This window comes from Ambystoma mexicanum, chromosome 12 (assembly GCF_040938575.1).
Source record: "Ambystoma mexicanum isolate Mex_15411 chromosome 12, UKY_AmexF1_1, whole genome shotgun sequence".
Taxonomy (NCBI): domain Eukaryota; kingdom Metazoa; phylum Chordata; class Amphibia; order Caudata; family Ambystomatidae; genus Ambystoma; species Ambystoma mexicanum.
Genome location: NC_090936.1, coordinates 620974210 through 621000035, shown reverse-complemented (window position 1 = coordinate 621000035; position 25826 = coordinate 620974210). Strand labels below are relative to the sequence as shown.

The window sequence follows — 25826 nt, the reverse complement described above, 5'->3', positions numbered from 1 at the left end:
CCTTGTTTAGTCCCCCTCTCTATCCTGACTTTTCCTGAGAGCACTCCATTTACCGCAATTCTCGCACTGGGCGAGCTATAGTTTTCCCGTATCATATTTACGAAGTCATCCCCAATACCCATTTTCTCCAGAATCCGGAATAACAGTGACCATTCCAGGCGATCGAACGCTTTTTCACCGTTTAGCGCCAGGAGGGCTGCTGGTGCGTGTGCGATTCCTACTTTCTCGATCAGGTGTATTGTTCTCCTGATATTATTATCATGGGTCTGTCTGTTGGGGACAAAGCCCGATTGGTCTCGATTTATTAGTTTCGGGAGTACCTTTGAAAGGCGGGTTGCAAGTATTTTAGTATACAGTTTTGCATCCAAGTTTATTAGCGCTATCGGGCTGTACGAACTGGGAAGTGTCGGATCTTTCCCTTGCTTTGGAAACGCCACTATTTTTACCTCATTCATTGTTTGCGTGATGGTGCCCCTTTCTTTAAAGGTGTTGAAAAGTTCTGTGAGGACAGGGGCTATATCTTCCCTATATTGTTTATAACAATGTGCGGTGAAACCGTCTGGACCTGGAGCTCGGTTGTTGGGGAGGTCCAGAATCGCTCTGGCTACTACTTCCTCAGCAATTGGGCTGTCCAACCATTGTTTCTCTTCTGCAGAGATCGACGGGAGATTGAGCCCCCTCAGGTATGTGTCTTGCGCTCCCTCATCCGGGCGGTCCGAGGTGTACAGCCGTTGGTAGAAGTCTTTGAAGATGTTCCCGATGTCCCCCCCGACTGTGATTTTGGTATTCCTAGCTCCTCCACCAATGCCCTCACCGACTGTCGTCGTTGCTTCCAATTCAGTTGCCTAGCTTTGAAGACTATTTTATATGTTCTCGCACCAGATGGCATCTTTGTTGCAGCTTTCAGGGGGGAGGAGGGAGGGGTTTCTAGTTCTCTGAGGAGTTGGAATAGTTCCTTGGTATTGGAGCTAGCTTTGGATATTCTGTCATTGTATAATTTGCCTTTGGTGAGAATTACTTGTTGATTGTACTTCCTGGAGGCAATGTCAAATACATTTTTGTTGGTTGGTGTGGTATGTTTTTTCCAGAGTGAAACGCTTTTCTTTTAGTCGCTCTTCGATCTTTTAATTCGGAGGTGAACCAGCCATTGAGATGGGCTGGTTGTTTGGCTATGTGTAGCGCGAGAGGAGCTATTTTGTTTATGGCTGCTATAATTGTGTCGCTGTACAGTCTGGTCATTAAGGTTGGGTCAGCAGGTTGCATAGATGTTGGAGGTGCAGTTGATATCTGCAAGCCAGTCAAGTATGCAACCTTTCACATGATTGGGGTTCTGGATCTGGATCTTGTGCGAAAAGCTGAGTGCTGACATGGTGTTAGCCAAGGAAAGGACATTGACAACGAGTGGGTCGTTCAGGCCAAGGTTGAAATCACCCAAGACGATGGATTGTGATTTGGGCTTGGTGTTAGCGGAGATGATTTGCGCGACCTCATTCTCGAAGGAGAGAATGGGCCCTGGAGGTCGCTAGATGAGATGGATGTTCAGGGTGGTTGAGGAGAGAGAGACAATAACACAGAGAGGAGTTTGCAGGAGGAAACAAGAGTAGAGGGGACCTCTCTCATGTTCTGGGATGATTTGGCTATGATGGCAACTCCTCCCACTTTGGCGTTAGGTCTGTCCATCCTACATACGGAAAAATTGTCAGGTGCAGCCAGAGACAGAACTGGGCCATGATGTGCTCGTCATGGGTCATAAGTCCGTTGCAGGGCAGTGGAGGCATCGAGTAATGGTTGTTGGAGGTGGCCAGACGGGGAAGGAAGGCCTGGAGAGGATTGTGGAGTGCTAGAGTCAGTGGGAGCCTAAAGTGGGATAGTGTCAGGCAGTGGCATACGTACATTAGGATATTCATCAGGGCAGTGGACATGGTGGTAGGTGGATGCATGGTATTGACTATCTTGGAGCTATTAGTCTGTAGGTGGTGTGGTGATTGTAGGAATAGCGCGAAGTAGGGGCGGACAGGTCAAGTATAACCTGCGGCAGGTGACTGGGTTAGAGTAAATTTCGCAGGCTACGGGGCGAGAGATAGCCTGAGCAGAGGTAGGGGGGCTGGTAGGGCTTACAACTGAGAAGAGGGGTTAGTTATTGTTCATGTGGCCAGACGCGAATAGGTCAGGGGGCAAACAGTGTACTTGCCGTGTTTACATACTGTATGCAATGGTAGGCCATGATCTGGCAGGCACTGTGAGGGGTTGCTGTAGTGTGCAATGCGGCAAATCGACATACAGTGCTATTGTCGTAAAGCAGTTGATGGGCAATTAAAGGAGGGTATAGTACAGCTTATTAACGTTCACTATTAGAAGGAGTTTAAATGCAGCGTATAACGCAACTACCAATCAAAGTGCCACGTAACTACACAGAGCAAAGAGCGTTGTGGTGTAGTTGAAATTACAGGCAGGCAGATTGTGATACAGTACGGTATCCAACAGTAAGCTTTAGGATCGGGTCAAAGTTAATACAAAGCAATGTGCCCGCAGCTGTTTTCAGGCATGTGCGAATAGAACATGCACTGTTCAACAGTATACTTACGGAGCAGGTCACATGTAATACGTTGCGGCGTGCCAGGGGCAGATACAGATGAGATGCAGCGTAGTAAACAACGAGCGAAAAGCGGCGTGGTGTAGTTCAAATTACAGGCAGGCAGAGTATGGTACAGAGCAGTATGTAGTAATACGCTTTAAGAGCAGGTCAAGGTTAATATAATTCGGCATGCAAGGCTGTTATCAAGCCTGGCAGAGTACAGTGGCACACATTCAGAGTCTCACCAGAGGGTGTGTTGTGATGTGGGTCGGGAGCAGAGGGTGCAGCGACGTCACAGTGAGTGCCAGATATAAGGTGAGCTTAGACAGACGAATCCTCCTGGTTTGACGTTCCGGGGAAGCAGGCTCATAGAAGCGCGCATGGTCCAGTGGGGAAGGCTTTTTGGCAGAGGTGGCCAAAAGGCACGGGTGTGGATGAGAATAGTCATGGAACTTGCAGCAGGACAGCAAACGCTCGCCGCTCGAACGGCTTGGTCAAGAGCCTTAGTGTGAGCCTTGGCTGTGGGCTGGCTTTGACTGCCGGTGTCTACCGATTGGTGGGTAAAGAGGAGTTAGTAGCCAATGAGCTACGAGGCTGCAGAATGGAGGCCAAAATGTGCCGAATTGGACAGTGTGGCCATCTTGGAAGGGTTCAGCTCTCGTGGTCGAGTGTAGCCGTTTTGTAGATGAAGACAGCACTGATACTTCGTATCACGTTAAATGCTCATACGCATTTCATCAATGCGGTATAGGTAAATACTGCATGCTCTATTGGGGATTGCAGCAGGCATTCACTGTCGGATCACAGAAGGAGGGCACAAGTCGACGGGCTTACCTCAAGCCTGGACTCGGTCCAGGTGAGGGTGGGGCACTGCTCCACTGCAGTACGGGGGTCGGGGACGAACTCCAGCTCTGGCAATCTGTGTTAGTTTGTTTTCATATCTATTTGGTTCACTCTCTTGCCAAACATAGGATTCCTTTCTCTTGGGCTTCTCAGGGTCCCTGACCCTCTTATACATTTGTTTCCATATGGGTGCAGGTCCCAGACTCACAATATCCTTTCAGGCTCCTCGAACCTCTTCCAACAATTGTATTAACACCCTTGGTTCCCCGGCTCTCCAATGCTTCTTGGGTAATCCGCGTACCAGTTTCCTTCTTCACGGTAGGTACCAGCGCTTCCCCAACAGCTGCATTGCTCCTCGAGGCTCTGGTAGCATTTGGCTCAATGTCGGGTCTGCAGCGATCTCTCTCTGCCTGGCTGCGTGTCCTGCATTGCAAGCGGTTCGCCAGGGCCTGGGATGCCTGCAGGTTTGTATCAGCAGCAGCCCGCGCAGTCCTTCCAGCTTGGACTGCGTTTGGGTTCTCCTTCTCCTCGCTTCGTGGCTTCTTCCCCTTTGGCTTTTGTCAGCCCGCCAGGTGCATGGCACCTGCAGTCCCTCCTCTCTGTCTCTGTCCTCCAACTGAGCTCCTGTTGAACTCCCGTGCTGGTTTGTATTCATTCGGGCCAAGGGGATCTCGTTATAAGCTAGACCGCTCACTCCCGAGTGATCCTCGGACTCCAGGTCATCTTCCTCTTCACAGTACTTAGTTTAAAGTCAGATATAAGGCACTTGGTATTCTGTTGCCTTTCAGGTTTGTCAAGTATATTTAAGTGGCTGACTTGGCAAAAGAGCACATTGGCTTTATTTATAGAGGGGTGCGGAGGATTAGATATTAGAGAAGGGGTTGGGTGTATTAAGGTGGGGGCATACTGTGTGCCCTGAGAATAGTCATTCCCAATCCCACAGGGGGCTTCCTTCCCCATGTGATCCTCCCTTGGTGCACCACCCTCAAAGGGACTATTGTACTGTGGACACACCGCCCTGGAACCATGGGAAAGGTCTCCCCCTAGGGGAGAAGGGACGACATCCTCAGATTTGTCACACATACCAATAAAGAAAAATATGTCTACTTTGGCAATTTCTCTGAAAGGTCTCCTTGCACTGTGCATTAGGATTATACTCTTTTTAGCATTAGTTACGTTTAGAATGTGAATTGACAGAAATGGCGCATTCGCTCCTTCGTCTGCCCGCATACCTGGCATGTTGCATGCAGTGGCTCATTTCAGAGTGGGAGGAGTTGGGGAGGATGTTCATAATTCTGAGACAGCAAGTGCACACAAGAAAGAATCATACAGATATGATTGTGGGGGATAGCCTGTATCCATTCTACAATGAAGTCGAGGAAAATCATGCGGGTAATGTTGACTGTAACCCTGACCTCTCCTCTGGCCCAACTTCTCCTCACCCACTCTCACCCTTTTACTCCCCACTTTCTCCTCACTTCCCCCGCCATTGCATCCCACCTTCTTCTCCACTGCCTCTTTCCATATACCCCTACCTTCTCCTCGCTCATGTACTCTCATTTCTTCTCACACACACCCACCAGAAAGGCACTAAATGTAAATTAAATATTCATAAACATAAACTTAAGTCTCTCACACTACAAATGAAACCTTAACGCAAACCATACCTCCATACAGAAAATTGGAATAAGAACAGACACATTCTTGCATCCACTGAAAAATAGTTCTGATCACCAGCAGTGCTGGCAAATTAGATTTGCAGCAAGATCACACTATTCACAAAATGCTTTGCATGTAATGTGTCCAAACACTTAAGCACAACAATCTCAATTCACAAAGAACTGAAATGGAGCACACTAGGAGATGCCCTGAATATCTCAGATTTGCTCTTGCTACCTTATTCCTGATTCACAAAGATCAAATTCAAAGCTGCCAAAAGCAACTCTGAGATGCCCTGGGCAAAATCTCTGTGAACCACACTTGCACATGAGCTTTGCAGAGATGCTTCGGGCAACTCCATATATGCTTCAGTTTTAAGCTTTGCAAATTAGTACCGGATAGCAGGCGCACATCTAAGATATTCAGGTCATCTCCTGATTTTCTCCAGTGCAAATCTTTGTGAATCAGGCACAATTAGTTTAATACATTGGGACAGAGTAAGTATGAAAACATCAATGGCATTATGGAGAAATCCCAAGATTCAAAAACATGCAGCTTGAGAAGATTATGGGCCTCATCACGAGTTGGCGCTAACCCCGGCGGTATTACTGCCGGGGCTATTAGCCCTACCGCCAAACCCCTCGGCGATATTAGCGCCGGATCACGGGTTTGGCGGAACGTTAAGTCCCCATTCCCCATTGGGCCCATTTGGGAATTTCCCATTCCCCACTGGGCCCATTCGGGAATTTCCCATTCCCGTTTGGGCCCAATGGGGAATGTTCAGCGCTATTACCGCCAGCGGTAATAGCACCAAAATAAGCAAAATCGCAGCGGATTTGCCCCCAGCTCAGAGCTGGGGGTAAATCCACCAAGCCCGTGATTTAGCAGACCCTTAAATGCAGCAGTAACAGCGTTACTGCCAGATTTAAGGGTTACCGCCAAACTCGTGATGAGGCAGTATGTGTTGTTTGACACCTTTCCCCACAGTGTAAAGTTGTTCAAAGGTATGCAGTAGTTTGTTTGTGCCTACACCTCTTTGCGCCAAATTTCTGATGTGAATGAATAAAAGTACGTAGTCAAGTTTCTTCAAGTATATTTTCTTAATTTATTTGATATATGTTCTGCCCATATGGATGACATGTGTTTCGGCGTTTCATTGGCGCCTTTTTCAAATCCGGGCTGAATGCAAGCGTAACATGTAATAAAATAAAACACAAAATATAACATATGAAATAGCATTTTAGCATATTTTGTAACACATTTAGTAGTTAGAATAGTGACTTAGGCTGTGTAGTATATCCTTTTAGCATTCTCAAATTGCATGAACACCTAAAAGTGCAGCACCTCTTAGTTACCTCAAATGGTTAAAAATAAATCCATTACAGTGACTATGTTAGTTTTTTAAAATTAAATTTGTGCAATCCGAAAAAGAAGTAAGTATGGGATGGCATGGACCTAACAATTTTTGGCTGTCAGAAAAGCATGTAAATTTGTTTTCTTACCCTTACTAAATGTAATGCGAAACTCCCTTTCCTTATTTCCGGGAATTAGTTTTTAGTTGAAGTGTATCACGGTAGTTCCAGGGTTAAATCCCACCTAGAACAAATTTGATTGTTCTATTATGCTAACATTAGCCTTTTAACCTTCTATCGGATTGATTCTTTATGCATGATTCCCTGGCATATATTTAGACACATTTTAAACTCTAGTAAGCATGACTAGTGACATCTTTCTCATTGCATTTATGTAAAAAGTGCTATTCATATTTGCAATCCTCCAATCGCATTACATATCCTTGGTCTCATGCATTCTGTTACTCTAGCGGTCACTAGGAATTACTTTTTCAGTTACAATGACTGGTAACCGATTTGCTCCCCATTTGTGTTTACCAAAACACCCTTTCGCGTGAGTTTGAAATCCCAACCAAAATATATTTTGTTTTTATGCCACTCGGCATCAAGCGTGCTGAATTCTACATTGAGCATGCTTGTAGCGGTGGTCTTTCCACCCCTTAAAAGCGCTTACCTACAAAATTCTCTTGCTCATGCCTCAAGCATCGGGGGTCCTGTTTTGGTTCTGGCAAATCCTTGTTCATAAAGAGTTACAGATTGCTAGTCCCTCTTTCCTTTTGTTCATTTACAAAATTCGGCGGCCATACTTTGGGCTGAGTTTTAGTACGTAAGTCCTTTTTTCCTTTTTGATGTTTGAAATGATCTGTTGCATTTGTGTTTAGTGTAACATTGATTTGAATTTAAACTTCCGTATTTATCTTGCGCGGCTGATCTGTTACTTATTATGTCCAAATTTACAAAAATTAAAGTTAAAGGAGTAACTAATTTTTCACTATGTTTATTAGTATTTTTTCCCTCCCCCCCCCGCAATCTCTTTATATTATGTATACCTAAGACAGTTTCCTGTTGGGAATGGTGCATTATGGTAACTTTAGTTTTCTTCATTGACCATTATTTTCTCACTATATTTAATTAGCATTCTTTTCACAATTTCAGAATGGTGCATTGTGGTACCTGTGGTTTGATGTAAATTTCGCCTCTCTCATCTGTTTAACTTTCATCTGATTAGCGGTTTCGCCCATATATAGGATCTCCCCATGTGTATATCTGAAGCATATGTTTTAACATTGCAGTATTCAATAATATTTTTCTATGCAACAAATTATACACACATGGGGAGATCCTATATGGGCAAAACCGCTAATCAGATGAAAGTTAATTAAATATAGTGAGAAAATAATGGTCAATGAAGAAAACTAAAGTGGCATAAAAACAAAATATATTTTGTTTGGGATTTCAAACTCACGCAAAAGGGTGTTTTGGTAAACACAAATGGGGAGCAAATCGGTTACCAGTCATTGTAACTGAAAAAGTAATTCCTAGTGACCGCTAGAGTAACAGAATGCATGAGACCAAGGATATGTAATGCGATTGGAGGATTGCAAATATGAATAGCACTTTTTACATAAATGCAATGAGAAAGATGTCACTAGTCATGCTTACTAGAGTTTAAAATGTGTCTAAATATATGCCAGGGAATCATGCATAAAGAATCAATCCGATAGAAGGTTAAAAGGCTAATGTTAGCATAATAGAACAACCAAATTTGTTCTAGGTGGGATTTAACCCTGGAACTACCGTGATACACTTCAACTAAAAACTAATTCCCGGAAATAAGGAAAGGGAGTTTCGCATTACATTCAATAAGGGTAAGAAAACAAATTTACATGCTTTTCTGACAGCCAAAAATTGTTCCATGCCATCCCATACTTACTTCTTTTTCGGATTGCACAAATTTAATTTTAAAAAACTAACATAGTCACTGTAATGGATTTATTTTTAACCATTTGAGGTAACTAAGAGGTGCTGCACTTTTAGGTGTTCATGCAATTTGAGAATGCTAAAAGGATATACTACACAGCCTAAGTCACTATTCTAACTACTAAATGTGTTACAAAATATGCTAAAATTCTATTGTATATGTTATATTTAGTGTTTTATTTTATTACATGTTACGCTTGCATTCAGCCCGGATTTGAAAAAGGCGCCAATGAAACGCCGAAACACGTGTCATCCATATGGGCAGAACATATATCAAATAAATTAAGAAAATATACTTGAAGAAACTTGACTACGTACTTTTATTCATTCACATCAGAAATTTGGCGCAAAGAGGTGTAGGCACAAACAAACTACTGCTTACTTTACAAACGGAGCTGAGGGACTCTATGTCTCCGTGTTGACCTACATCCTTGCGACACAAGAATAAAATAATAAAATAAGAAAACCATTGCCAACCTTAATAGTGCTAACATACGGGTCGCGAGAGTACACTTTATGAGATCCCCACTCAAGAAGTTCCTCACTCAGTAGATTGTTCAAAGGTATGCTAGGCTTAAAATGCCATTTCTTGAACCAGTCACCAGTTTTTCAAATCCAATTTGCCTGCGTGCCTTACTGGCATCAACATGCATACAACTTTCAGCAGTGATTGCATGTGCACACTGGCCCAAGACTGGCACACTGCATCAGTGTGTTAAAACTAAAAACATTGTCAGAGGCAAGTGTATATGATGGAACCGATACAGATATGCGCCAAAGTTTAAATTGTGCAATGTCTAATTTGATCCTAGCATATGTGACAGGGCAGCATTGGGGGGGGGGGGGTACAACCATAACTTGATACTGGTCTGGTGCCTGAATGCAGGTAGGCCCCCTCCCCACCCCTCCTTACCTGCAGTGATGGCACAGGAGCTGCACAGCTGTCAGGGGAGAAGCACACCCAAGAGATGCAGGAGATTGTGGCAGCATTCCTGTCAAGTAAAGGGATAGTGTTAGTAGTGGAGTGAAAACAGTAACAGAGGAAGGGAAGTAAGTGTGACAGGGAGAATAGGAGTAGCTTTTGGTTTAGAGGGAGAAAATAACCAGAAGAATAGCAAGCAGGAGGGAAGCAGATAATGGAGACAGTTGGAGGTGTGAGTGATAGTAAGAAAAGAAGTATAAACAGAAGTAGGTTCAAACGGTGGAAGTGGAAAGGCAGAGTGGCAGATTGTGGTGGGAGGAGAACAGCATAAGAGACCAATATAGTGAAGGGTCAAGTAAAAGTGGGCGTGAAAGACGTGAACATGACACTGAGAGAAAGAAGCACCATCCCTACTTCCCCCGAGACTAGTAACTGGGCTAGGCAATAGAAAGTTAGAAGACCCCTAGGGAGTGAGGAAGTCAACAATTTAGGGAAAAAGAGTGAAGCCTGCGAAGTGAAAGACTGATAGGGGCTACCGACCCCAGAGATACTAACATCTCCATTAGGGACGCCTGTGTTAGGGAGGTGCGGACAAGGCCGGGATAGACCAGAGAGAGTGCCGGCCCGAGCACCAAATTTCCCCACCCCACTAGGCCCAGACACTCTTGGAACTACTCTGAGAGTCTGCGTGATTCTTTGTGGTGGGCTGCCCCGTCACAGGTGTTGTCAGAGGGGGATCGACCAGGTCCCAAAACAGAGATCATCCACGCCAATGGCAAGACAATAACCCAGATGGAGATGTATCCCCAGAGGGACTCATTGAAACATCTATCGCCAGGAGCCAGAGTTGCTGGGTGGATTTTCCAACCACTAGTGCATACATACCAACTTGAAGATCTGGGAGAATTGTTATGAAGTCTGGAGCGCATATGACCATTTTATTCCCATCAACGAGAAGGCCCCGATTGAGACAAACTTGAGAGTGGATTTACCCCAAGACTGTGTGGGGTATTTCGCTCCAGCATACCAGGCTCAAACAAAGCCCCAGTATGCTGTGCTCACAATCCTCAGCCATGCACAGTATCCAGCCAACATCCGAGCCCTTGTGGTAAACCTATCTACAGGACCACTTTACCTAGGAGCAGGGGAAGTATTTGGTTACTTTTATTTGGATACTGTCTGGAATATGGAGTTATGATCACAGGGAGCGGAAGCAGAGAGAGCCCAAAGTGCTCACCGAACCCACCCCGAGCTGAGGCAGAGAGCTGGCAACCCTCGAATCCGGGAAGCCAGGTAGATCACTGCCAGAATGACAGCGAGGCTACTCTACCCAGGGAAGAAGGGTCTATCGCTAAAACTAGGCCGTTAGACTCAGGGTTCATACCAAGGAAATCGCAGCTGGACCTGAAAATGTAAAGACTGTGGGCCTTAGCCCTTAAAAGTGGCGGTAACGCTATTACTGCTGCATTTAAGGGTTGGCCCAATCATGAGTCGGGCGGTAAGTGGGATCGTTCAATTGAACTGTGCCACAAAGTTCTCCAAACTGGACCTCAACCAGTGGTATCACCAGCTGAAGCTCACCCCGAATCAAAGATAATCACGACGTTTATCACGCATGAAGGGCTGTTCCACTACAAACGGCTCCATTTTGTGATATCATAAACTGCAGTAATATTTCAGGAGGCGATCAGGCAACTGCTGATCCCAGTGAAGTCGGCATTTAACTACTCAGACGATATCCTAATATATGGCATGTCCCAGGAAGAACATGACCAGGTTCTCATGACTGTGTGTGACATCTTGAGTAAAGCTGGACTTACATTGAACTATGAGGAGTGCAATATCAGCAAGGACAAACTGCGTTTCTACGGCCACATATTCTCCGGGCAGGGAATGCAGGCAGACCTGCAAAAAGTATGCACCATCGGTGAGCTCCCGGCACTGATGCAGGTGGCTGATGTCAGGTTATTTTTGGGGATGGCAGGGTACTCCGCCCAGTACCTCCCGAGATACGCCATCACCACCAAGCCCTTACTGAGACTATTGTGGAAAGTGAGACTATTGTGAAAAGAAGAGCCATTTCACTAGTCGCAGGAATGGCAAAGGGCGTTTGACACTGTCCAGAGGGAGCTGACAAGTGCAATGCATCTGGCCTAGTTCCATTTGGCCTGGCACATGGAAATTGTGGTTGACGCCAGCCCTGTAGGGTTAGGGGCCATCCTTGCCCAACATGAACAGCCCGAAGTACCGTCAAGCTTCATGGTGGCCTACGCCAGCCAGGCATTATCCCAAACAGAGAGTGTGTACTCGCAGGCAGGGCAAGAAAGTTTAGCTGCAGTCTGGGCATGCAAGTACTTCCACCACTTTATTATAGGGAAGAGATTCATGCTTGTACCGGACCACCAAGCCCTTCTGTCACTTTTTGGCAACCATAGGACGAAAATGCAGCCTAGGATAGAGGTGGGGCATCTGCCTCCAGGAATATGACTGACATTATCCCCAGGTCGTGAGGGGCCAACAACCTAGCTGACTACATCTCACGGCACCCGAGCCTGAAGCATCAGTCACTGAGGGAAGGAGATGCAGAGTACCTCTGTTACGTCACCGCACAGGAGGCCATGCCACCAGCACTGACAATGGACGAACTGGGACAGGCATCACGTGAAGACCCATCAATCAGCGTGGCCAAGGAGCCCACCTGTACCAACAAGTGCAAGGACTACAGGCAACAGTTACCACGAAATGAGGGCGCCACAAACAAGAAATAGAAAGGATGGTGAAAGTATGGACAGAGCTGGCTGTGTCTGAACAAGGGATATTGCTTAGAGGATGTTGCCTGGTCATACCATCCTCTCTACGAAGGTGCTTAGTGCTACTAGTACACGAGGGACACCGGGGAGTGGAAGTGACCAAGAAGATGCTCAGACAGACCGTGTGATTCCCATTCATGGCTGTCATGGTAGAAGAGGAGGTCAGGAAGTGTTTTTTGTCACAATGCACGGCCAAGAGCGATCCGCCACGCCCGCTACAAGTGACAGTGATCCTGAGAGGGTGTGGTTCAAGGTTGCAATGGACTTTTATGACCGCTTGAGACGGGGGGACTACCTACTAGTGATCATGGATGAGTTTTCTAGATTTCTGTTTGTAAAGAGGGCTGCCCCCACAGCATTTGTCCAGGTAGTGGAAGTAATCAACAAGGTCTTCAGTGAATGGAGCATTCCCCACACCGTGAAGATGGACAATTGGCTGCCATTCAATGGCCAGAAGTTCAACAACTATGCAAAACATCTAGGGTTCACACAACAGAAGATAATGCTGCTATGGCCTCAAGCGAACGGCATGGTGGAACGATTAATGTCATCCATAAAGAAAACGACACAGAATGCTGTAATTGAAGGAATGCCAATGCAACAAGTGTTGTGCCGAATGCTGCAGCACCGTAGGAACACGCCACAGACCGCAACCAAAGGGGCTATAACCTGGATTGAGTCTTTCCTCAGTGACAGGACTATGAGGGTGTTCTCCCTTCAGCAGCAACTGATCAGATCCCCATTCTATGTGGAGTTCCCAGGGGTCCTGAGTCTCCCCCACCTTATACAACATATTTACTAAGCCCCTCTTTGATGATCTGGACCTTCTTGGTATCACCTACACTTATTATGCAGATGATACCCAGATTCTCCTCCCACTTTCCGGGGATTACAACAAGCATTTGGCCTTGGTAAATAGGGTGCATCTCATCATCCAGGCATGGATGGCAACCCATGGTCTATGCCTGAATGATGATAAAACAGAGCTAATCATCCCGGGTACTCACCCGAATCTTTAAAAAGTTAGGGAGATTCATGGCAATATCATCAAGGTGTCCAAGTAGGTGAAGACACTTGGCTTTTATCTGGATTCTACCCTCTCCTTCGATAAACAGGTGAAATCCATGGCATCTGCCACAGTTTATACCTGTAAACTCATCAGAGCAGGTAAACACTTTCTCTCAGATGACAACTGCATTATCTTAGCTAGAGCCCTGATTTTGTCTAGGCTCGATTATTGCAATGCCCTATACATCGGGGCCAACAAAGCTATCATCCAGAGAATTCAAATCCTACAAAACAATGCCTTAAGAGCACCTCTTGACGTGTCCAAAAGATCGCATATCTCCAAGATCAGGCGCCAAAACAACTGGCTGTCTACCCAAAACAAAATCCATTTAAAAGTTGCACCCCTTGTGCACAAAGCTTTGAATAATTCCGCACCCAGCTATCTTATGGACAGATTCATAAAGAGATGCTTCACCCGACCGGCAAGAACCACCAATGTCAATAGCCTTATCGTACCACGATTCAGGCTGGCTTAGGCTGGGGGAGGCAGCTTCCAGGTCCGAGCGGCCAAATTATGGAATTAATTGCCACATCCTCTACGCAAGGAGCAGCCCTTCCTGAAATTCAGATCGAACTATACCAATCTGCTGAAGTCTGCCGACGGTTAGTTGCCCACTAGCTCCGCCTAGACTCCCGATACCACCCACTGTACTTACGCATATATTCACTGTACGGTTTCTCATTTTTACATTTTCCATCTTGTTCGTGCCCCGTGTGCCTGTGACAACCTGCTCGTGCCTGTACATATTCTATTCTGATTGTACGATTTATCTGATTTTCTACGAACGGTATGTATTGTGTTTTTTTTTTTTGCCTGGAATCTGTAACTGACCTTCTAAGGCCTGTATATACGGAGTCTGGTGTGCATTATAAGTGAATAAAACAAACAAACAAGCAAGCAATGGGAGTACCGCCTCGTGACCTGATGAGGGTTTACCATGCAAAGACCAGACTACCCCAAGTGGAAGGAGTGACTGGGGCCTGGTAAGAGAGGTGGCGATTGTGGAGGCGGATGTACGAGAGAGAGATGCCCGAGGCAAGACAATGGCCAAGAGCGAACCGACTGGGCGAGAAGGACGAAGATGAAGGTCTTTAATGAAAGGGATGATGCCTTATTGCAGCAACGGATACAGAGAAAGACGGATTTGAGATATGAGAGCACGCCATTGTGGGTAACGTATGTAAAAGGGACAATGGTCACTGCTAACATTGGAAGAAGTGACCATGAACACGTTGTTCTTGAAGCACCTCATGTCTGGAAGCGAGAGCGACACAGAGCAGAAACGCAACGGGGTGCAGGATATACAGGGAGCGACAGGAGGTGGAGAAGATGACGTACAGCAAGTAGAGTAAGTGTCCCCGAAAACAGAGTCTGGGAGAGAGGACCGACCGAGACAAAACATCAAAAGACCTAGCAGATTCATTGAAGAAATATGAGATGGACGTAAGTAGATCTGTGGGGGAGATGTTATGAGGAGACTGCACATGGGTAAACGTGCCCTTTAATGGTACGTCATGGGAAATGAAGGAGGAGGAGTCAGGAGTGGAGGAAGTTAGTTAGAATAAAGAAAGTGAATGATAAACATTTATCCGTGTCCTTCTTTGTATGCCTCTGCGTAGGCCTGTTGAATCCTAACATTGGCCAGCATAAAGAAGAAGCATGCAGAGGAGAACACTAGAGGTGAATAGTGTGGTGGAGGAGTAAAGGTGAGGCTATAAAGGGGTAGAAAGATGTGGAGGAGCTATATCAAGTAAAATGGTTGAAGGTACACTTTTAACATCACCAGAGGAGATGGGAGATCATAAGGATGAGGGGGGATATGTTGAGGAGTTGGGAGTCATCTGGTGGAAAAAGGGGGGATCTGGGGAGGAAGTTGGATGTTTTGAGGAATACGCTGGGAGTTATCTAGTGAAAGGAGGCAGAGTCAAGGAGGAGGTCAGAGATTGTGGGAAGGAGGGTAAGCTACATCGGCGGAAAGGATCCAGAGCTGAGGCAATTGGAAATAGAAGTAGCAAAGAGCACAACAGAGCACAAGGTGAGAATAACAAAGTTGGGATGAGAACTGATGTGGAGAAACCTGGCTAGGTGTCGGGACTGTGCCTCGTTCCAGTCATAAGTGAAACATTGCCCAGACAAAACAGATGGACCAATGTTATCATACCTAGAGGTAATTGAAGGTAGAGTAAAAGGAACTTCCACAATCTCCATAGGACCCATAGAAACAAATGGCGAGGCTTCAGGAAACAACCAATGCAGATCCTCCCGTCAGTGGCATCGCTAGGGTGGGACCAGGGGGGGCCCGGGCCCCCCCTCTGAAATCCTGTGCCCCCTCTTAGGACCCCCTACAGTTGGGAGCAGGGAGGGAAAGCTGCCCCCCAGAGGCTCTTTTGAGAGCCAGACAGGGATATTTGTCAGTGGGACACCTCTCCAGTTAGGCACCTCAATGAGGACGCCCAATGGGAAACGTGGCCCGCTGGCAGGACAATGGGCCTGATCGCGAGTTGGGCAGTATCCCGGCAGTAATACCACCAGGATACCGCCCAACACAAATAGCCTAAGAGCTAATTTGTCTGGCTCTAAATCACAAGTAGCAGTAAGGTGGGAAATCCCCATTCCCCATTGGGTCCACCCGACCCAATGGGGCTCGCGGACGCTAATAGTGCCGAAAATGGGCGCTAAACGGGATTTTCACTTCCAGCAAAAAGCGGGAGGTAATACCGCCCATTTAGCGCCCAACTCATGATCGGGCTAGCCCTTAAATGCGGCGTTAGCAGTGTTACTCCCGCATTTAAGGGCTACCAACCAACTCGTAATGAGGTCCAATGTGTGCTGAGCAATTTCTGCTCAGCACACTCATTATCCTGGCCCAGGGACACCTTAACCTTTCTGAATGGGAGAGGTGTCCCGCTGCCTGGACAATATCCTAAGGAGCTCCGGGCAGCAGGGGGGCTCTCACGTTACTCTGTGTCAACATAGCATTTTCATGTGAGCGATTAGTGACTGATGGAAGGTGGATCGGGGGAAGGGGGCACTATTAGCTGGGACTTTTGTCCCTTTAGAAATGTGAATGGGAGGGAGTGATCAGAAGTGAGAAGGGTGCATAATGTTGAATGCATTATGAAATTACTATGGCTTTAAAACCCGAGGGGGATTTGTTAGGCTCACATTAATCTACATGATGCTATTGTGACTTTGCATGCAGGATGGGGAGAATAAAACTAAAGCCATACTCTTATTGCTCAACATATTTCTATGACAATGTTTATAGTGTATAGTTTAGTTTACTATGAAAGAATAGTTTATTATGTAATGTGGTTTGCTTCCAAGGCATTGCTATAAATAAAGTATTATTTAAGCACATGAAATACAAAGCAAAACCTTAATAAATATCTTTATCAACTAAACCTGGGAAGTTGTTCTCAGTTGCTTAAATTCTCCACATCCCGGTTTCACCCTTTAACCAAAGTGTGTGATCCTGGGCAAATCATTTAATCACAATGTGTCTTATCTGCAGCTCTATAAGTGATTCAACTCATACCTTATGTTAATATATCATGCTGTTATTTAAAAAAAGAAAAGCCTAATGACTATAGAGTTGTTCCATATATAATAATAGTGCAATTTAGCTATTTTGCACTACAAAGTTATTTGCCACTTGGCTTACTTACGGCAACTTATTCAGAATCAGAGCAAGTTAGTGGATAATCTTTGCATATGCTTCTTACACAATTCCTACACCCTGGGGTGACTTCAATCACAAGGACAGTAATAGTATTTATATATCATACTAGTTTACTTTGCTGATTCTGAGGTTGCAGAAAGGAAAGGTTTAAGGAAGGAAAAAGGTTAAACAGGTTCTCAGTATAGGTGAGTAGAACTAAAATCTTCCAATTAAGGCTAGACAAGCCTTTCCCAGCAGTAACAGTCTAAAAGATGTTACCACCTATGAGGGACAAACAATATCAATGTCAACAGGCTAGAAGGGTCTGCAGGAAGCCAGGACAGCCAAAGTCAATTTGAAACAGTCTATGGAGCTGCAGCACTTCTTAGAATCAAAAGTCTTGCACAAAGTTAGTTTGTTAGAAAATCACCTGTAGGGTCGCAAGCTGTTAAGCCTGTGAAAACAGAGTTGGAATCAACTCTAAAAGTAAGCCACTGTTATTCCCAACTGAGACAAGCACGGCTACAAGACAGTGAGGTAAGTACCCCAAATCTACACAGTACCTCTGGTTTGAAGAAGAGTGGTCGAGCTGACTTCTGTCCTGCTACAGTGAGGCAGACCCCGTGTTCCTGAACCTCAGTCATGGGGACAAGAGAGAGGATATCTGTAGGTCTTCTGCGGCGGTACTTGGGAGGTCGTTGGCAGCTACGGACTCTTTTCGGTTCAGTGGCACTTCACGGTTTCAGCGCTTAGTGAACAGCACCGTCGCGGATCTCGGATACCGGTTGGGCTTCCTTCACTCCATGGGTCCTGCACTCTTGTGAGGGGACTCGAGCTCTGGTCATCCTGTTTCTGGAGGGTCCTTAGGAGACTCCTGGAGTTTCTAGCCAGATTTCAGACGTTTCACTGGACTGCGGATAACTCGACCCCTGGCACTCGGTTCTTGCAGCATTGAAGAAGTACAGCCAGACAGGGAAGATGGTCCATGGAGTTAGTCTCTGGATTAGTTGGTCCCACTAAGCCAAGGGGAGAAGTCGTCCATTGCGGAGCTTCTCTGTTGAATTGAAAAATGAGTTTCAGCACAGCAGCAGGGCTTCACCAGGCAATTCAAAGGTCCAGGAGGATGCAGCAAGCTTCGTTCAAGTTTTTTTCATCGGCTGTTTCTCCCAGGTGTTGACTCTGCCTCTAGTCCCAAAACCCTCGCCTTTTAAGCAGGTTTCTCTCATTCATGCACAGCCTAGGCTGTCAATCACACAGCAGGGTGGCTGTCTTTAAAGGACAGCCAGCCAGCCAATCAGGACTGGTTGCATTCAGGCATTCCTAGAGACAAAGGACAGGGGAGTTTTGGGAACCTCCCTCACATCCTGTCCTAACAGACACGCTGGAGCAAAAGGTGGCCTTCAGGGTTGAAGCCCGCCAAAGGCAAGACAAACAAAGGGCTCCAATCTGTTTCGACGCACTGAGTAAAACCCAAGAAAGACCTCACAAACGGAAAATGGCGAACAAAGACGACAGGGGCCATTTTGATAAAATGGTCACCCATGGGTGCTATAATGCAGCTTAGGGTTCAGCTTGCGGTAGAAAAGCACAATGGTAGGAAAAAGTAAACCACTGCCACCAGCCATTTAAAGTAGGGAGGGTAAGATAAAAATATTACATGCGAGTGTAGGGTAAGGAGCTACTAGGTAACCCCCCAGCACTCCACATAAAATGGTGTGTGCTGGACCCACAAAGAGAAAAAGGTAAGTAAAGTCAATTTCACTTTACTATTCTTGGGAACAGTAGTTCACACAAGAAAAGGTATTTTAAACCTTATGAGAAATCTAAAGGAGTTCTCAGTGATACTGCACTGAAGGTGCTGTGTGTCACCATACAAAAAGTAGCTGCCTATGGAGTTTGTCAGACTCCCAAAACAGTGAAAAGACATAATCCAATTCAGGTCAAAACACATGAGGGAGTAGGAAAAAGGTCTCACTCACTCCAGGGTTAAAATTAAAAAGTCCTACAGTCCAGCAAAAGAGCTTGGGGTCTCTAAGGTTGAAGGGAATTAACACAGAAATGAGAATTCTCCCTAACATGACTGCACCAATATATGCCAGTATTCACATGTACTCCTTCACACAGTATTCATGTTTGCTTTGCGCAAAATCCAATAATCAACAACCATAACCAAAAGTACCTCCATGATAAAAAAACAAACAAAAGAGAAACACCTAGGATCCAAAAAAGAAAGCAGCAATGAACAAACGAAACCACAAAGTCCCATCAACCGAGGTCTCAACTACCCACAACCTACCAAATACAAGCAACAACAAACCACAAACAGCAAAGACTAAACCCAAAAGACCAAGAAAAACATCAATCAAAAGAGGACTCCCACTAAGGAACACAAACCCCACACATCATGCCTCACCACAAGAAAGACAAAGAATCCAGAAGAGACAACAGAAATAATAAGAAATCCCAAACCACTGGGAAAGGCACCGACCAGCATGATCTCACAAACCCAAAAAAACTCGACAAACATCTGAGATGGCCCAAGGAGACATACATAAAGCAAAGACAGACTATAATGATCGCTACCTGTCCACATAAGACAACGTGGTAAACAAAAACAGCACAGCAACAAAGAACCGACAGCCAACAAGCGTCACGAATACAGACCCAACCAGGACACCAAACGGAACACGACAACTATCCCGAACCCGGTCTCCACCTTGGACCTAACCAGAACAAGGAACACATTGGAATCCATCACACTCTACACCCCGTAGATCACCAAGACTGGACCAACAGAGGGGTAGCTACCCTATTTGCCACCCGGAATGAACCAACCCCGCCATAAACCTCGGTCTACTCAACAAAGAGACTGACCAACTAAGAACCACCCCACCCAAAAGACTCAACCGGGAAAAACCCACCTGGAGCGGAAACCCCAACCAACACCACACCGATCAGAACAAACAATACTAACACCACGAAAGGAAAATCAAGAAAACTACACTGCAGTCTCCTCAATGTTAGATTCATGGCAAAACACTCAACAGAAATCAATGACCTTCTAAGGGAAGGAGGCAGGGATGTGATCTTCCTTAGAGCAAGACATAAAATAAGCGGTGTCGCATAGCAATTTGCTATGCAATTCTGTAGGTCTGCTAATCAAATGGACACGTGTGTAGCAAAGTTAGCTATTTAAGTTGCTCTCTTCAATGAAGGCACAGCTCACCCTATATTCCTCTCTTACCCTCAGTGCTCTCTTCATCCTCTTTTCTCGGTTCACTTCAAGTGCTAATGGAGAGAAAGTGCAGCAGCAATCGTCTCCTCCACTCTTGAGTGCCAAAGGCATGTATGGGAGTGCTAGGCAGGAATTTCTTCTTCAAATAATTGCAATCCAGAAGTAATCAGGATGATACTTTTATTAAGCTTTCTATATCCTGTCTGGCAAAAAGATGTATGTGTCAACTTTATATTTTTTTTAAAAGATAGTCGTGCAATGCCATTCCTAAAATGTAAGTTGTTACCTAATACATAATTACAGTATTGATACTGTAAAACACTGCATCATCTCCATGCTTCACAGTAATGTTTAGGTTAGTGTATCTAAAAATCATAGTGCCAACTATATTTCATTTTGTTGGAAAAAATGCATCATATTGACGAGTGAACAGTTTTGAAAATGTACATGATCAAATGCTTTTGATGACCAACCTTGCAACTGGTGCTCAACCCATGAGCAAACCCATACTCCTTGACATTCTATATTATCACTCTGTTGCTTTATACCAGGTACCCTAAAAGTGAGATGACCACAAACTACAATAGTCCACCTAGTTTGCCCAGTTCTCCGCCTGCTATGCAATCCACTCTACTTAGTCCCTTTCTTACCTCTTACATAATGAATACACAAAGCGAACTAAATGCTTATGCAAAGTAGCAATCAGTAGTTCCATCCAGTCTGTACATCTACAGATCTACTGCAATACCAAACACTGCAGTTAGCCTCCAGAGCTCTTGCATTGCTTTATGCTTAGGATTGCATTATGTGGGAGACAACTGGCCAAACTGTTTTCAGAGCCTTTTTTATCATAGCTATTTGAAGTCCTTTCAAGCAGCTAAGCTTTTACACTGTACAGACTCATCTATGGCTTGCAAAGTAATAGAATCCCGGTAAAAAAAAACAAATATGTCATGCCACAGCAAAGAATGGCTAGACTGGGCGCCTCAAAATTCCAGTGCAGCCAGATAAAAGCACAGATCATCCTTCCAAATAAATAAATAAATAAATAAATACAGCATTTTGTACTGGCATCTATGATGGATACCCATTAAAAAGTGCATAGTGTTTGGGATTCTAAGATGGCCACCGAGGGGAGAGCAGCGTGATCGTGGAGCGCTCACCTCCGGTGCCAAAGACAATAAAGATAGATTAAAAGAACCTTCCCCAGGCAATGATTTATCCATGTAGGCTGTGGTGGTGGAGTGCAACAGCACAGCAACAAAGAACCGACAGCCAACAAGCGTCACGAATACAGACCCAACCAGGACACCAAACGGAACACGACAACTATCCCGAACCCGGTCTCCACCTTGGACCTAACCAGAACAAGGAACACATTGGAATCCATCACACTCTACACCCCGTAGATCACCAAGACTGGACCAACAGAGGGGTAGCTACCCTATTTGCCACCCGGAATGAACCAACCCCGCCATAAACCTCGGTCTACTCAACAAAGAGACTGACCAACTAAGAACCACCCCACCCAAAAGACTCAACCGGGAAAAACCCACCTGGAGCGGAAACCCCAACCAACACCACACCGATCAGAACAAACAATACTAACACCACGAAAGGAAAATCAAGAAAACTACACTGCAGTCTCCTCAATGTTAGATTCATGGCAAAACACTCAACAGAAATCAATGACCTTCTAAGGGAAGGAGGCAGGGATGTGATCTTCCTTAGAGCAAGACATAAAATAAGCGGTGTCGCATAGCAATTTGCTATGCAATTCTGTAGGTCTGCTAATCAAATGGACACGTGTGTAGCAAAGTTAGCTATTTAAGTTGCTCTCTTCAATGAAGGCACAGCTCACCCTATATTCCTCTCTTACCCTCAGTGCTCTCTTCATCCTCTTTTCTCGGTTCACTTCAAGTGCTAATGGAGAGAAAGTGCAGCAGCAATCGTCTCCTCCACTCTTGAGTGCCAAAGGCATGTATGGGAGTGCTAGGCAGGAATTTCTTCTTCAAATAATTGCAATCCAGAAGTAATCAGGATGATACTTTTATTAAGCTTTCTATATCCTGTCTGGCAAAAAGATGTATGTGTCAACTTTATATTTTTTTTAAAAGATAGTCGTGCAATGCCATTCCTAAAATGTAAGTTGTTACCTAATACATAATTACAGTATTGATACTGTAAAACACTGCATCATCTCCATGCTTCACAGTAATGTTTAGGTTAGTGTATCTAAAAATCATAGTGCCAACTATATTTCATTTTGTTGGAAAAAATGCATCATATTGACGAGTGAACAGTTTTGAAAATGTACATGATCAAATGCTTTTGATGACCAACCTTGCAACTGGTGCTCAACCCATGAGCAAACCCATACTCCTTGACATTCTATATTATCACTCTGTTGCTTTATACCAGGTACCCTAAAAGTGAGATGACCACAAACTACAATAGTCCACCTAGTTTGCCCAGTTCTCCGCCTGCTATGCAATCCACTCTACTTAGTCCCTTTCTTACCTCTTACATAATGAATACACAAAGCGAACTAAATGCTTATGCAAAGTAGCAATCAGTAGTTCCATCCAGTCTGTACATCTACAGATCTACTGCAATACCAAACACTGCAGTTAGCCTCCAGAGCTCTTGCATTGCTTTATGCTTAGGATTGCATTATGTGGGAGACAACTGGCCAAACTGTTTTCAGAGCCTTTTTTATCATAGCTATTTGAAGTCCTTTCAAGCAGCTAAGCTTTTACACTGTACAGACTCATCTATGGCTTGCAAAGTAATAGAATCCCGGTAAAAAAAAACAAATATGTCATGCCACAGCAAAGAATGGCTAGACTGGGCGCCTCAAAATTCCAGTGCAGCCAGATAAAAGCACAGATCATCCTTCCAAATAAATAAATAAATAAATAAATACAGCATTTTGTACTGGCATCTATGATGGATACCCATTAAAAAGTGCATAGTGTTTGGGATTCTAAGATGGCCACCGAGGGGAGAGCAGCGTGATCGTGGAGCGCTCACCTCCGGTGCCAAAGACAATAAAGATAGATTAAAAGAACCTTCCCCAGGCAATGATTTATCCATGTAGGCTGTGGTGGTGGAGTGCAACAGCCCGGATCGCTGGGGGACTTTAGCAGAGGCGGGTGTCCGGCCTTTGTCTCCGCGGTCTGGGGGCACAAGCTGAGAGACACGCTCGCAGACCGCAAGCAAGAAGAACCACTCTGGGAGACCCAGGACGGCTGAGGATCCAGTACGGCTGCAAGGTGGTGTGGTGGAAAGCAGCCGCTGTCGGACGGCGGAGGTGCCCGTCAGGAAGGAGCTGCCTGTGATAATGGATGCCCACCAGGGCTGGATTCGAGGAGCAGGGGCTCCCATGCTGGCCATTATTAGCGGGACGATCAAGGTGGGACTGAACCACCCCGGCGCCAGAGAAGCAGCTTCTCATCAGAGAGCTCAGGAGGATCCGGAAGGGCCATACCGGTAGCCCACTGCTGAGAGCTGCGCAGTGGACAAGAGCACCCAAGAGGCCCGGGAGGGGCCGCACAGCGAAGAGGCAGGAAGGTGCCGAACCTCCGAGGGGCTTGACTCCCCACCGCCTCCGCCTTGGGAGAGAACCATCACAGGTCAGCGTGCGCCCTGGCCCGGGAAATGGTACAAGCAGGCAGAGGCTGACCAGTGCAGGTAGTGATCAGTGATCACCAGCTTTGAGCAGAGTGACGTTGAGGAGTGGGGGAGTGTGGTGGGAGGGGCCCTGCCCAAGCTTTGAATCCAGCACTTTGCAGAGAAGACCAGGGGAGACCCTGTGGCGTTATAGCCGGAGCGGTTGGAGGCCCATTTGAGGTACATTTTGGATTTTGGAACTGCATATTGTACCTCAGCCAGCGCACTCCGATCCAGCAGCACAGAAAGGGAGGCAAGGGAGCAAGAGGCGCACCACACATAGGAGACAGTAACCGGTGGGGCCCTGGCCTCCCCAGGTCAATCCTGAGGCCGAATACAGGGCTAAAGAGTCCATCTACATCCGTGGTGGGCAAGGAAGAATAAGGGAGAAGCCATTTGGTCGGGCTCAGGGCAGTGTGATCCTGGAACCAAGGCCAGGAGGAGGGTCATTTGAAACCCAAGGAGGAGGACAAACAGTGGCTCAACTGCGCACAGTTAGAGGGGAGTTCCAAACCCCCCCACAGAGTCAAGGGCGGACCCACAAAGCGGCGGACGGAGGAGGTTCCTACACCGTGAAAAAATGTCCGGATGAGGTCCGAAGGATGCAAAACAATATCAGGTAGAAGAGGAGGCGGCAGGGCCCCCCCCACCCCAATAAGACCTGCCTACACACTATGTCCAAAAACAAGGGGACGGACATGCAAGCTGCCCCCAAGTCTGTGAAGAAACCACAGGAGGGCAATCTGCAGAGACTCTGGCACAAAGACAGCGAGGTCCTGGCTGGGGGAGATCAGTGGCCCAGGGCAGGAGAGGATTTGGAGGTGCTGGCAGGCACTGCAAAAGATTAAGTGGTCACTCAGGAGGTCCTTTGCCAATGCTTTTAGGATTTGGTGGACAAGATAGTGAACACCATTCAGTCGCAGTTCAGCATGATGCAAGCAGAACTGTCCCAATCGTTGCAAGAGGTGAAAGGGGACATACCGAAACCAGAGGAGCTGGAGACAGTACACGTCCGCAATCATTAGCCGGAGCAAGTATTATCAGAGCAGTTTCTAGTCCATTCGGTGCCCAGGGCGAAACACTAGAATGCGCCCACTCTGCGCCCCAATCCCAAACTACACGGTTAAGTAACTCCTAGCCAAGGTCAATAAATCATTGCTAAACAAATCGGTTTTATTACATCATGATTCAAGAACTTTGCAGTAATTCCTCGGACAAAGCAGAGTACACAAACAGTATAAACTACTTTAAAAGTTGTGCGTCAAGTTTTATGTGTTAAGGGCACTCTCCTTGACTTTGCTGCTGCAAAAGCATTTATTGCTGCTGTATAATCAATTTTTTCAACAAGTTCCCTCTCAATTGAAAGTATTGCAAGGGGTAGATTGGCCACCAGGGGGCGCAGCAATGCAAAGCTCCCGAGTGCTGCTCTGTCCAAGCAGGCCCAATTGCTGGTAGGGCTGTCCCCAGAAAGCCCCAGAGGAAGAGAATAGACCCGGTCTGGTGTTGCCCAAAGCTACGGAGCACCCTGTTCTGCTCAATGTATGCTTAGTTCAAGGCTCTTAGCGGGAGCACAATGCATTCTGGGAGTTCTTGGAGCCATGTTGGATATTTACTTCACTCCGCAGTGAAAGGCTGAACACATTTTGCTGAAGTGTTAGATTCACAGTGCTGAGACAAACATGCTTTTTTCATACTTGGTATGCAGTCAAGGCCATTTCTGCTGGGAAAAGCTAATGTTGTTATGACTTGCTACTGTTCTCCATGGAGCATGTTTTTTCTGAGTTTTAGAGCAGGGAGGTCCTGCATTCCTTGGGGGGTGGGGGGGGGCTCTCGATTGACCCAGCTGGCAACCGACGGCTGTTCCTCAACTGCGCAGGTGCAATTCCAGAAGGTTCGAGAATTAACTCTGGAGTGCCTATATAGGCGGAAACCTGGAGGGGTCAGGTGAGACTTCAGCCAGAGAAGGATGCTCCGTCTGGCCTTCCTGTGAGCTGTGGCACTCTCGTCCTCGCTGTCCTCGGGGTCTTCCAGCCATAAATGGGCAAGAT

General features: G+C 46.0%; 1 protein-coding gene across 5 annotated transcripts in view; it reads right to left on the bottom strand.

Moving 5' to 3' along the window:
• Positions 1-25826, bottom strand: part of LOC138513917 (zinc finger protein 3-like) — a 168868-nt gene that overhangs the window by 128239 nt on the left and 14803 nt on the right. For 4 of the 5 annotated variants that reach the window (XM_069629066.1, XM_069629067.1, XM_069629068.1 and 1 more), the window contains exon 2: positions 9323-9401. The exons of the other annotated variant lie outside the window; for it this stretch is intronic. The gene's annotated coding sequence lies outside the window, so the exon portion shown is untranslated. The remainder of the gene's footprint in view (positions 1-9322; positions 9402-25826) is intronic. 5 annotated transcript variants of the gene reach the window in all.